This window comes from Anopheles nili, chromosome 2, assembly GCF_943737925.1.
Source record: "Anopheles nili chromosome 2, idAnoNiliSN_F5_01, whole genome shotgun sequence".
NCBI lineage: Eukaryota > Metazoa > Arthropoda > Insecta > Diptera > Culicidae > Anopheles > Anopheles nili.
The window spans coordinates 67996880-68007220 of record NC_071291.1 but is presented as its reverse complement, the minus strand read 5'-3'; positions in this window follow the sequence as shown (position 1 = coordinate 68007220).

Here is a 10341-nt window from a genome sequence, read left to right as displayed (position 1 = left end):
CGGACTTTAATTTAACTTTTTTGTACGCTCTCGAGCGCCCGTAACGGCGAAAGTGAACTTTCCGCAAAAGTTCATCACCGATACGTCGGCCGAGCAGGGGAAAATTTGATGGGGTGGTGGAAAAACGACGCCCCATTGCGGCGATATCGCGCGGGTTTTGTGCCCGATGACACGCAACACCCAGCCCGCAATGCGCGTCCCATTGTTTCAACCGGTGCACCCAACGCCACCCGCCATTGTCTCGGTGCATTGGCTTCGGTGGAGGGAAAAGCTGAAGATATTAAAAAGTTAATTAATTAGCCCGAGCTCGCTGGGGCTCCTCAGAGCCCGCCACGATCGGTCGCCTCTTTCACCAAACCGAATCGTTGCGTAGGGAGTTTCTTCGATCGGTGGTTTTTCACTCCAGCGGCGAAGAAAACGACGATCAATGGGGAGTTGCGGTTGTGCGGAAAATATGCCGCTGGTTGGCGGTTTTCGGCGCACTTTCTTGTCGTTCATCGACCGGTTTGGGGCGTTTCGTCCTGGTGGGGGTTAAAGCTACCCAGCACAGCCGTTGAAACGTCCCGAAACACCCGATAATGACAGCAAATCGAACAAATCGGTCGGAAATGTCGTCGCGCATGAGGGCCACAACAATGTGGGGGTGCGATTTCGATTTTTCCACCCGCTTCTTTCTTTGTTCCGTCTACACGAGAAGGAACTGGCGATGGAACACGGCAAAAAAAAACAACAACCCCTCGCGGTAGGAATTTAAAATACGTACACAATTTCCGAACCGCTTTCCTGCTTGGCCGTGGGGAATTTATTCCTCCCCGGGGTCGCGAATCCGGTAGTGCAAAGTGGCCGGAATATTTGACGAGTGCTTTTCGCTTCGCGCGCTAGCGGAATATGCCTTACATGACAGGGCGGTGGATGTACTAATTAAAATGCGTACCTCGTCGGTTGGCATGGATTAGAAAAGCGACCGGGTCGGGTGTGCGTATAAAACAACCACTTCCAATGCGATCGTCGTGAAAATGGAAAATGCATCGATTATTGCGCCCGGCAGGAAGCGTTGCGTTCGTTTGCCCTCGTAATTGAAAATTGTACACATTTATGAGCATGTTTTGTTTCATTTTTCGACATGAAATATGGAAACTGTTGTTGTTGTTTGGGAGAAGACCGATATGTAAAGTGAGCATGACTGCAGCGATCACGCTTATCTAACACCACCAGCTTCGATGTGCGGTATGATCATCAGCAGAAGGTGATTGGAGCAATCTATCAGCCACATAATTGTATCTCCTCAGTAGAGCAGAGCAAAGTCGTTGGTCGATTAGATAACACTCTGAATGCGATTCGAAACTGACACCTTTACATACTGACATTCTTCTGTTGTTGAAGGAGAGCCATTTCAAGCCCCAAACTACAACGAGAGTGTTTTTTTCGCGTCCTCGCGACGACGTGCTTCGCAAATGAAGCCATCATAACCAGGCACTGTGGTACACCTTTGCGAAAACATGCGCACGATCGGTAACATGCTGCTAAAATTTGCCCATTTCCTCGTCGCACGAACGGCGAAAACTCTCAGCCACACATCGACCACGGCTCTGGAACGGTGACATCAGCATTCCTGGCCCCTTTTAAATGAATACACTCTTATTCAAATCCAGCACAAGCGCACGCGACATTCAACCGACCGGCGCGGAAAGCGTGATCTGGTCGATTTTCGATTCGATTTTTCGCCAGAGATTTATATCTCAATTCGACCATTACTATCATGTTCCAGCCCTGCTGTGGGCCTCCTCGGGCGCTTGTTGCGTGCCAAAATGAAAGCCCCGATCGTCCACGTTTCGATCAAGCGGGTGGTGGGAAAAGGCGAAGGAGCGAAAGAAAAATTAAAAAATAAAAACGAACCGAAACATAATCGCAAACGTGCGATTAAAATCGGCCTCGAGCAGAGAGGCTGCCTTGCGGGGGCTGCCAATTGGTGGTGATGATGATGAAGGTTTTTTCAAAAGTGACCGGCCGATCGTTGGCGCAAATATTTGTATGTAATAGAAATGCAAATGCAAATTGATCGGGCGCACGCTTTCGTTTGGGGAACGATCGAACCATGAATATGCATGTATAAACGGCTCGTACTGAGCGGGCTTAAGCGGAGTTGATCGTTGGGTTGTTTGCTCGAGACCAAGCCTTTGCTGGATCTATGGAATTAACAGCACAACAGGTAATGTTCCAGAAGAAAAGAAATGATTTTTTTCCTGACTCGAGATCAAGCCTCGAGTGCCATGTCTCGAGTGTGTTTGGCTGGTCTACAGTTCCACAATCAATCATACGCCATTTTCACAACCAGAACCGAATGGTGTTTAAACGCCACGCTTTGTGTGGCTGAATGCGGCAACACAATTCCTGCCCGTCGCCGTCCGGTGGAGAAATCATCCGGTCGCAACACCAAGTGGACCAAGTGGCGCCTCTGACTGGCAGCTTGCGGGCACCTATTCTAGCACCGTTCGTGTGCATGTGTGGGTTTGCGAAATGCGACTGCAACCGCAATGCACCGGGACAGTATGCGAAGTATGCTCGTCCGATTGCATGATGACCGGGCGCGTCATCTTCGTGCCCATTCATTTCGGTGAACAATTGGAAAATCGCAAGAAACTCGACCACTTGCCGGTGTGGTTTAAAGTGACCATGGTGTGTGTGTGTGTGTGCCTCCAGGCGCCGACATTCCGAGCGGCAGTGAAATGGTGAAAAATGGCAATTATCACCCGACCGTCCTGAAGATCTTTTCCACATTCGAGTACCGAGACAGCAGCCAGCGTTTGGTTTCGTTGTGCCGATCGAATCGGATTTCATAACGCAAAACCCGGTCCGGAGCGACCGCGCCATTACGCACGTACAGGCCGTGCCATACATAGACAACCCGAGGTGGCAAGGGGCAACTTGGCATAATAAACGCATAATGATCGGTTCGCGTCCCGAGCAAGATCGATCTCGTGGAGCAATTGCGCGCTGAGCTCAGGCTCTGTCTCCAAAGCGGAGAGTTACGCTAAAGCCTGCGCTTTATGCCGCGGACGTTGGATTATGTCGATGGTAATTAACCCTTGGCCTGGGCAATGGTGACCAGCTTCACCGAGCAGCTGGTCTAATTACACGATAGCAAAATCTGTGAGGTTGGAAAAGATGAGCGTCTCCGAGGATGAGCATTTGGTACAAGCTTGAGACCATTTTTTTTTCTCTTAAAACTGCTTCACATTCGGAATTGAAGTGCGATCGGTGAGATGAGCTTAATTACTCTTGATGTTGATCACCACCAGCACGGTGTTGTTATTAATATAATGACATAATTCGAACGGAACTCTTCTGGGTGTGGGTGGTTTTTTTTAGCGGGCATTCCCGGAAGTCATCCTCTAATTACGGTTCGCTGTCAACGAATATTTCTTCCATTGTGAGGTGCATGTGCATGATAAACGTCAACGGCAGGCAAATGTGTGGTTACGAGGCTGTCAACGATCAATTAGCTCTGACGAAGCCCTGCACCAGCTCGCCCAGCGATTTCGCGAACGTAACCCGATGAACCGATAACACCGTTGTGAATTTTCTTTTCTCCGTACTTTCCGCGGAATTGCACACTGCACGAGAGCGAGAGAAAAAAAGGCAATTCCGGAGCGTTTGTTCCATCACACGTGCACCCGAGCGGCCACCGACGTGTGAGGAAAGAAAAACCGGCCGGTGGTCGTGGAAAAACACAAAAAAAAGAGAGGAAAAGCGGCAGCGGGCTTTTCCAGTCAGGAAAGAAAAGGTAAATAAAAAAAAACAATCACACAATCAGCGAATGGGCCAACATTGTCTCGATCCTAAACGCGGCAATTATGTCGCGGGAAGCGACCGAGGGCTTTTGCATTGCGTCTTCGCCGTTTTGGAAAGCGCGTCTCTCGGTGGGTGGGTGTTTTTCCTCACTCATTTTCCCATTGTTCCCGCATGGTGACGGAATGAAAGAGAGAGAGAGAGAGAGAGAGAGAGAGAGAGAGAGAGCGCGAATGAAACCTAACAACCCCCTGCGGATGGGAGCATTCGGGCGCATTCTTCTCACGGATCTTCATTAGTACGCCCGCACAATTCCGGGCGTAAATTCCGTCAGTTTTGTGCGGCACTGTCCCGTCCCAGGTCCATCCTCCCTTCACTGCCGTCGCTTGTCCTCGTGCTTGTCGTCGTCGAGATCGCAAATCACTATCATCTTGTCGTGGTTGCGCGGAGAGGACGGCATTCTGGTGGGGTAACTTATCAAATTCATCTCAACTGCGGGAAAGCCGGACCGAACGGAAGGGCCCACCAGCTGGTGGAAGGTGCCAGATTTTTCTCCGCTGATATTACGAATTAGAAATGGAAACGTGTGCGCGGGCGCGCGAAAATCGCCCTCCACGCGAGATGATCATCGGAATCGGTTCGAGTTTCCCGCGGAGAAAGAGATTTCCGCGAAACGCTACGTCGTTGGCTTTTCATCCTTTCCCGTTGTGGGAGTCGCTACCAACCTGGCCAGGGTGTCACATTTCCCTGAACAAACAGCCCAACGATGGGTCTATTGTTTGCGCTGGGGTGTGTTATTACGAAAGACGAACCACCACGCTTTCGGAGGCGGATCAGGCTGGGCGTTTGGTTTGCGATCGCGTTCTCGATCGTACCGGGTTGGGTGGCTGGTGGGAACTGCTACTCTAGAGAAAGGATGGAGAGGCGTAGGGCGTGGATGGGAACGCGATTAGATAAGGAAGTTTGGATGTGTTTCATGGAACCCGGTAGTACGGTCCGGAAGCACGGAATTGAAGAAGGATTAAGGAAGAATATCGATGGAACCAAGAGCGATTGTGTATGAGTTTTAACTCAGGATATACTAAATCACCCTTCGAACTATAACACCCCTCGAAATGCACAAAAAATTTTTAAAAAGTAATAAAAAAAAACTCCTAAACTCTTTTCTGTTAAAAAAATGATGATTGAAAATTTAAAATAGGATTTTAGCTTTCCTTTTTTTATGAAAACAATAACCTGAAAAACAACACCCAAACATGCTACAATTAATCATGATCGCAGCAACCACAATGCCTGCTGTAAATAAAACGCCACTTCCAAACCCCACAAAACGAAAGTAAGATGAACTTGCCGGCCTTCCTAGGGACGTACTAATTGAACGCATCACGCTTTCGGGGGTGGTATTACGGCCTCCTTTCGCAACGGAAGGCTCCAATTAAATGGACGACAGGCTAGGAAATGGAGGCAAAACACGCGCCCTCAAAGCCAGAAAGGAAAAGTGTAAAAAAAAACAACCAGCATAAAAGTAGTGCCCTCGCCTCATCCGGGGAGCCCTACCTACGGATCTCCCACCCACCCACACGGGTACGCAAACAAATGATCCACCATAATTTATTGACGAGCAGGGGGTGGAAAGCGTGCGATGGGGCGAAAACGGAACGGAAAACCCCGGGCAGCGCGAGAGGGAAATCAAGGTGCAAACAAACACCGAAACAACCGCACGGGGGCAAATGAAAAACAACTCCATTACGTGCCACGCGCCGCGGTCCGTCCGTCTTTCCCTTTTTTCGGACCCAACGCAGCAGCACTTCCGTGGTGCATGCGTACGGGGTGGGTGGGAAAAAGGGCGTAGGGTTTGGGCAGAAAAATTAAAACGCAAGAAAATGGAAGGAAATGCAAAGCGAGGGCTGTGTTTGATTTGCGATACACACGATGCGAGTGAGAGAGAGACTTTGCACGAAGCGAAGAAGTACATCGATTGGTGTGACGGTGATGATCGCGAAAGGGCTGCTTCCGTGGGGTGGATAGGAAAATCGTTTCTCCCTCCAAAGCAACACGCGTGAAAATTGTGGGGAAAAGCGCGCGGAAACAACCACCCCCCCCCCCCCACACACACACACACATGCACAAGAAAACAGGGAGGATCCCTCTTAGGAAGTCGCGCTCAGATTCCCCTTCCGAGGGACGCGATAATGTAGATCACAATCGCAACAATTTCATTTTCCGATTTTCTTCTCAGCTCTGCACCCGCGATAGCGAGCGCGATAGTGAGATTATTTAGTGTGCAGTGTTTTCGAGGGCGAAAATTCCCACGTGACATCAACGCCGCGCCCACGAGCGCGCAATTTCTCGCGGTTGCGTAAGGGCGCTCAGGTCGCCCAGCGAAGAAAGCACCTTCTCCCGGGGGGTGGAGGTCGCGATCACACAGAGGAAGGAATGTTTGAATGCTGCACAATGGAGCGTGGATCGTCTCCTGTAGGGTTGGTGGTTGAGTGAGCTCGATAGGACGGCTGCTTATCACCTGCCACAGACAGAGGGCCGCTTCGGTTATGCGGACACGAAGTGGCGTGAAAATGTACCTTATTTACCTTGGCAGGTGCACTTCTTTTTTCTTCTGTATATTCTCCAACTGCCAAGCTCGATCACCCGGCCGGTCGGAGTGGGGTGGCAAACTCCCACACTTTCTCACTTTCCCGAAAGGGGATGGGGCGCCGGGAAGCTTGCACCTTTCGCCCGCTACTTAACGCAGGAAAGACTAAATTAGTATTGTGTACTATGTGGCTTTTTTTTCGTCTCTCTCTCCTGCTTGGTTTGTGAACCGCCACCGACGGGCGAACAAAAGGCACGCTCCGGCGGCATTTTTCGATGACATGATGTAACGCAACATGATGTGATGGGTGGATCCGTTTGTTGCGGATTTCTTTCAGCGTCACTTTTTTTACGATTTTTTTTTGCTACACAAGCTAGATATTACCAACAAAATTAGCCATTGAAAAGGCCGTGAAATGGGCTGCTTGTTTGGTGTGGGCAGTGCTTCATTATTGTTATTACTCTCCTTTTTTTTTTTTTTGTTGTGCTCCCGCTGATCGGTTTTTGTTCCTGGAACGCCGGATGCTTCTGCAGGTCGCACGCGAGCAAAGAGCAAAACCTCCAAAAGCCCCGAAAAGCCCTCGCCGGGAAAAGCGTTCGGATGACGCGAAAGTGCACCGCGCAACCGGATTCGGCGTTTCAATAGAAGCAAGCTGGATTGCCGGACTTTATTTGAGACCCGGTTATGCATTGTTTGCACCACCGGCTTTGGTTCGGGGAGCATTACAATTTGCAAACAACAAATTACACGGTTGTGCACCGGTGTGATGAAACCCTCGCGGGTTCCAGGGAAAGTGCTGGGTTTTTTTTGCTTTCGCGGATGAACCCATGTTCGTTATCGGGTGATCTTAACGCTCTTCGGGTTCGTTCTGCAGCTGGCACGGTGGAAAACGTGGCCCAGGAAAATCTCTTCTCCAGACGCGTGTTTCAATGCGTTTAACGAACGCAACGTGAAGCAAAACGTGCCTGCATGGCTAATGAGCGCTGCAATGGGCAGTAAAACCCTTCGACACGGCGTTATAAACAGAGCGCAACGACATCATAAAATTTGTCAGCTCATCGTGCGCGGTGTGGTACAATTCTGGCAGGCAAACGGCACATTACATCCCGATGCAACAGCATTCTTGCGCTAAAAGCTTTAACAGCTTCCTGCCACGATTATCGCTGTCGTTTTAACGGGTCAGCCAGAGCTTTGGCTTTATGTCGTAAAGGCCTCGTAAAACAATCATCTACACCCGAGGTAACGACACCACTAACCCATTTCGGTGATGGATATGATCGGCCGGGGATGGATGTTTTATTTATAGCCTCCCGAACGGCAGTTGTACTAGTTGTAATTTTGCTACACCATCACCGGCCTTTTGATCACGGTTAGACAAAAAATCAGTGTCATCGTTAAGATGATTCTAAGAGCGGCATTAAATCAACATCGCTTGCTCGGGTGATAAGACGGGACAAAGCGGAAAACCTCGCCGGGAAGAACGGAAGAGAATTTACGCCTTTTGCATTATTAATGCACCCGGATGCTTCCGCTCGGCGCCTGCGCCCGTTAGCCAAACCGTGCTGAGTGCTTAATGGCGGTGAGGTAATTTTGTTTTTTTTTTGGGAGAATATTTTACGAATTTCCCACCAGCGAGTGGGCAACCCGCCGATTTGCGGTTACGATTTGGTGGCGCGCAATTACGGTGGCGATGTTTGATGATCACCTAGTTGGACTCATCTCGGAGGGAATTCCTACGATGGCTAAATTTGGACATTGATTTCAAAAAAGGGGTGAACAAAAAAAGATGAAGAATAGCCGCTCAATGGTCCGCAGAAGTTGTCAAACGCATCGCTTCTTCTTGCTCGGAACGCTTCTACTCGTAATCGAAAAGAGAAAGCAGCACCATTGCGTTATACAATCTGGCGGTGGTGACGATGAGAAAAATCCCGAACCACCCTCCCTTACAACTATTATGCGGTGGTGCACAATTTTACCCCCGAAAAACGCGCCGTTGCCCGAAAACGCATTTTCCTGCGCGCGCGCGCGCGAGTCAGATAAGACGCGGCTCCGGTAAGGGTTGAAATAAAATCGAAAGTGAAATACGGCCGCTCTCCCGGCTGGAGCGGCTCCCATGATTGTGTGTCTCACGCGGCAGGGTACGAAGCATTTTTCCACGAGTTTTCCACCGGGTGCGGAACATCCCAGACAGCACCACAGAAGAGACCGGGCCTTTTGTTTCCCGCGTATCGCTAATTAGCAGTCCCGGGTTTTGGGTGAGCCAAGCCAAGTGACAGTTGATACCCGAGGCTGGTTTTCCTTTAACAATCGTAATAGATGAGCCACAATTTGCACAACCGAGCGCATCTCCTCCAGCGCACGGTGCTTGTATTTTTAAAGCGCCCATAACTCGTGCATGCTGACACGCGGCTAATTGCGATAATAAACTTTCCTTTCGGGAGGTTCTGTCCGGGCGGCCATTGTCACATTATTGGCGGTGCAATCGATCCGCGACCAGATGCAGCCCGGGCTAATGAAGGGCCCTTTCGGAAAACGGTGCCAAAGCAACGCACCGAAACTGCACGCGGGTTTAGCGGGCGAAAGTTAATGATGGGCTTATGTGGCGTTTTCCGCGCACGCTTTTGCATTCTTCGCGATGCACGTGGAGGATTTTCGGTAATTGTCACGGTTGATTATTCGCAGCAGTTTGAAGCCTCGGTTGCGGATACAGAACAGGAGCTTTCGCATGTCGCACTGTTGCTAATTGAGCTGCAGCAGAACTTGCGTATCAGCTGGAGCAAGGTACATTCAGCTGTTCTAGGGCAGTGCATTATCGGGACGCAGGCGTGTGCGCCAGCAGACCCTGCTATTACAAGAACCATTCGGGCGTGTTTTAGACCAACTGGTGCAAACAGAAGTAGAACGGCAGCCGGAATTAAAGCTGTTTTTGGAGGTGAAATTGATAGCGTTGTAATAGTCGCAGCAGTTGCTTGCCGGCTGTCGGTTTTGGAACATAGTGAAGTAGAAATTAACGCTAATAGAACAGGCTGGGCAAGGAAAAGTGTGTCAATGATAATTTGGTAGGCATGATAGGATGTTTGCCCTATGCATATGGATCATGTTCTGTTAATGATACTGGTTGGGTGCATATGCATTTCTGCGCATGTTCAATTTCAATGCAGCAGGCTGCTGGTGTTTGGAGCTAATGGATAGTTCCTTGTGCTTATTCTTGTTGTACCCATCCGTTAGTATGTATAATTTATATTCATACAGCTGCTGAAATTGTTGATTAGTATGATATACCTTTCGTATGAATTTAAGTAACACATTTATGCTGAAAAAGGCAAAGGTTGAATTCGTGTAACAATCTCTGAAAGCTTCGAGTGGGTGAGCGAACATTTGTAGTGCTTCACGAATAGTGTTATGCGGGTTGCCTACCCACTTGAATCCGCAGGCGCAAACTATGAACATGGCATCATCACGGCAATAGAAAGTAAAAGATAAAACCGCTCACGGTAAAGTAGACTTACCGCCTTGGCTTTGGTCGTACGATCTCGTGGCTGGCGTCGGTGATACAGAGCGGGCTGAGAGCACCGGCCAGATGCTCTACACCCACCATCCGGCCCGGATCCCAGCTGTGCCGGCCGGCGTGTGATGTCCAGTGTTGATTGTTCCCGTTCGCGCTCGAACCGGAAGCAGCGGCCGCAGGACCTCCCGTGGGCACCGTCGTGCCCGGCGTTCCCACCGTCTGAATGACGCTCGCAGATACTGTCGTGTGACTCATGGCGGTGACATCCTTTGCCGTTGCGCGTGCACCGTTCGCGGCTATTACCGGGTGTCCATTCCGTGAGGATCGGTTGAAACGGTTCCGGCACGCACGCCCTTACGCTCGTCGGGAGAAGGCCTTTTCCTGGCGACCCTAAAAACTGGGACGATTGGAGCGACTTTCTGCAACCTTTTCGCCTTCCTGCTGGACCAAAGGG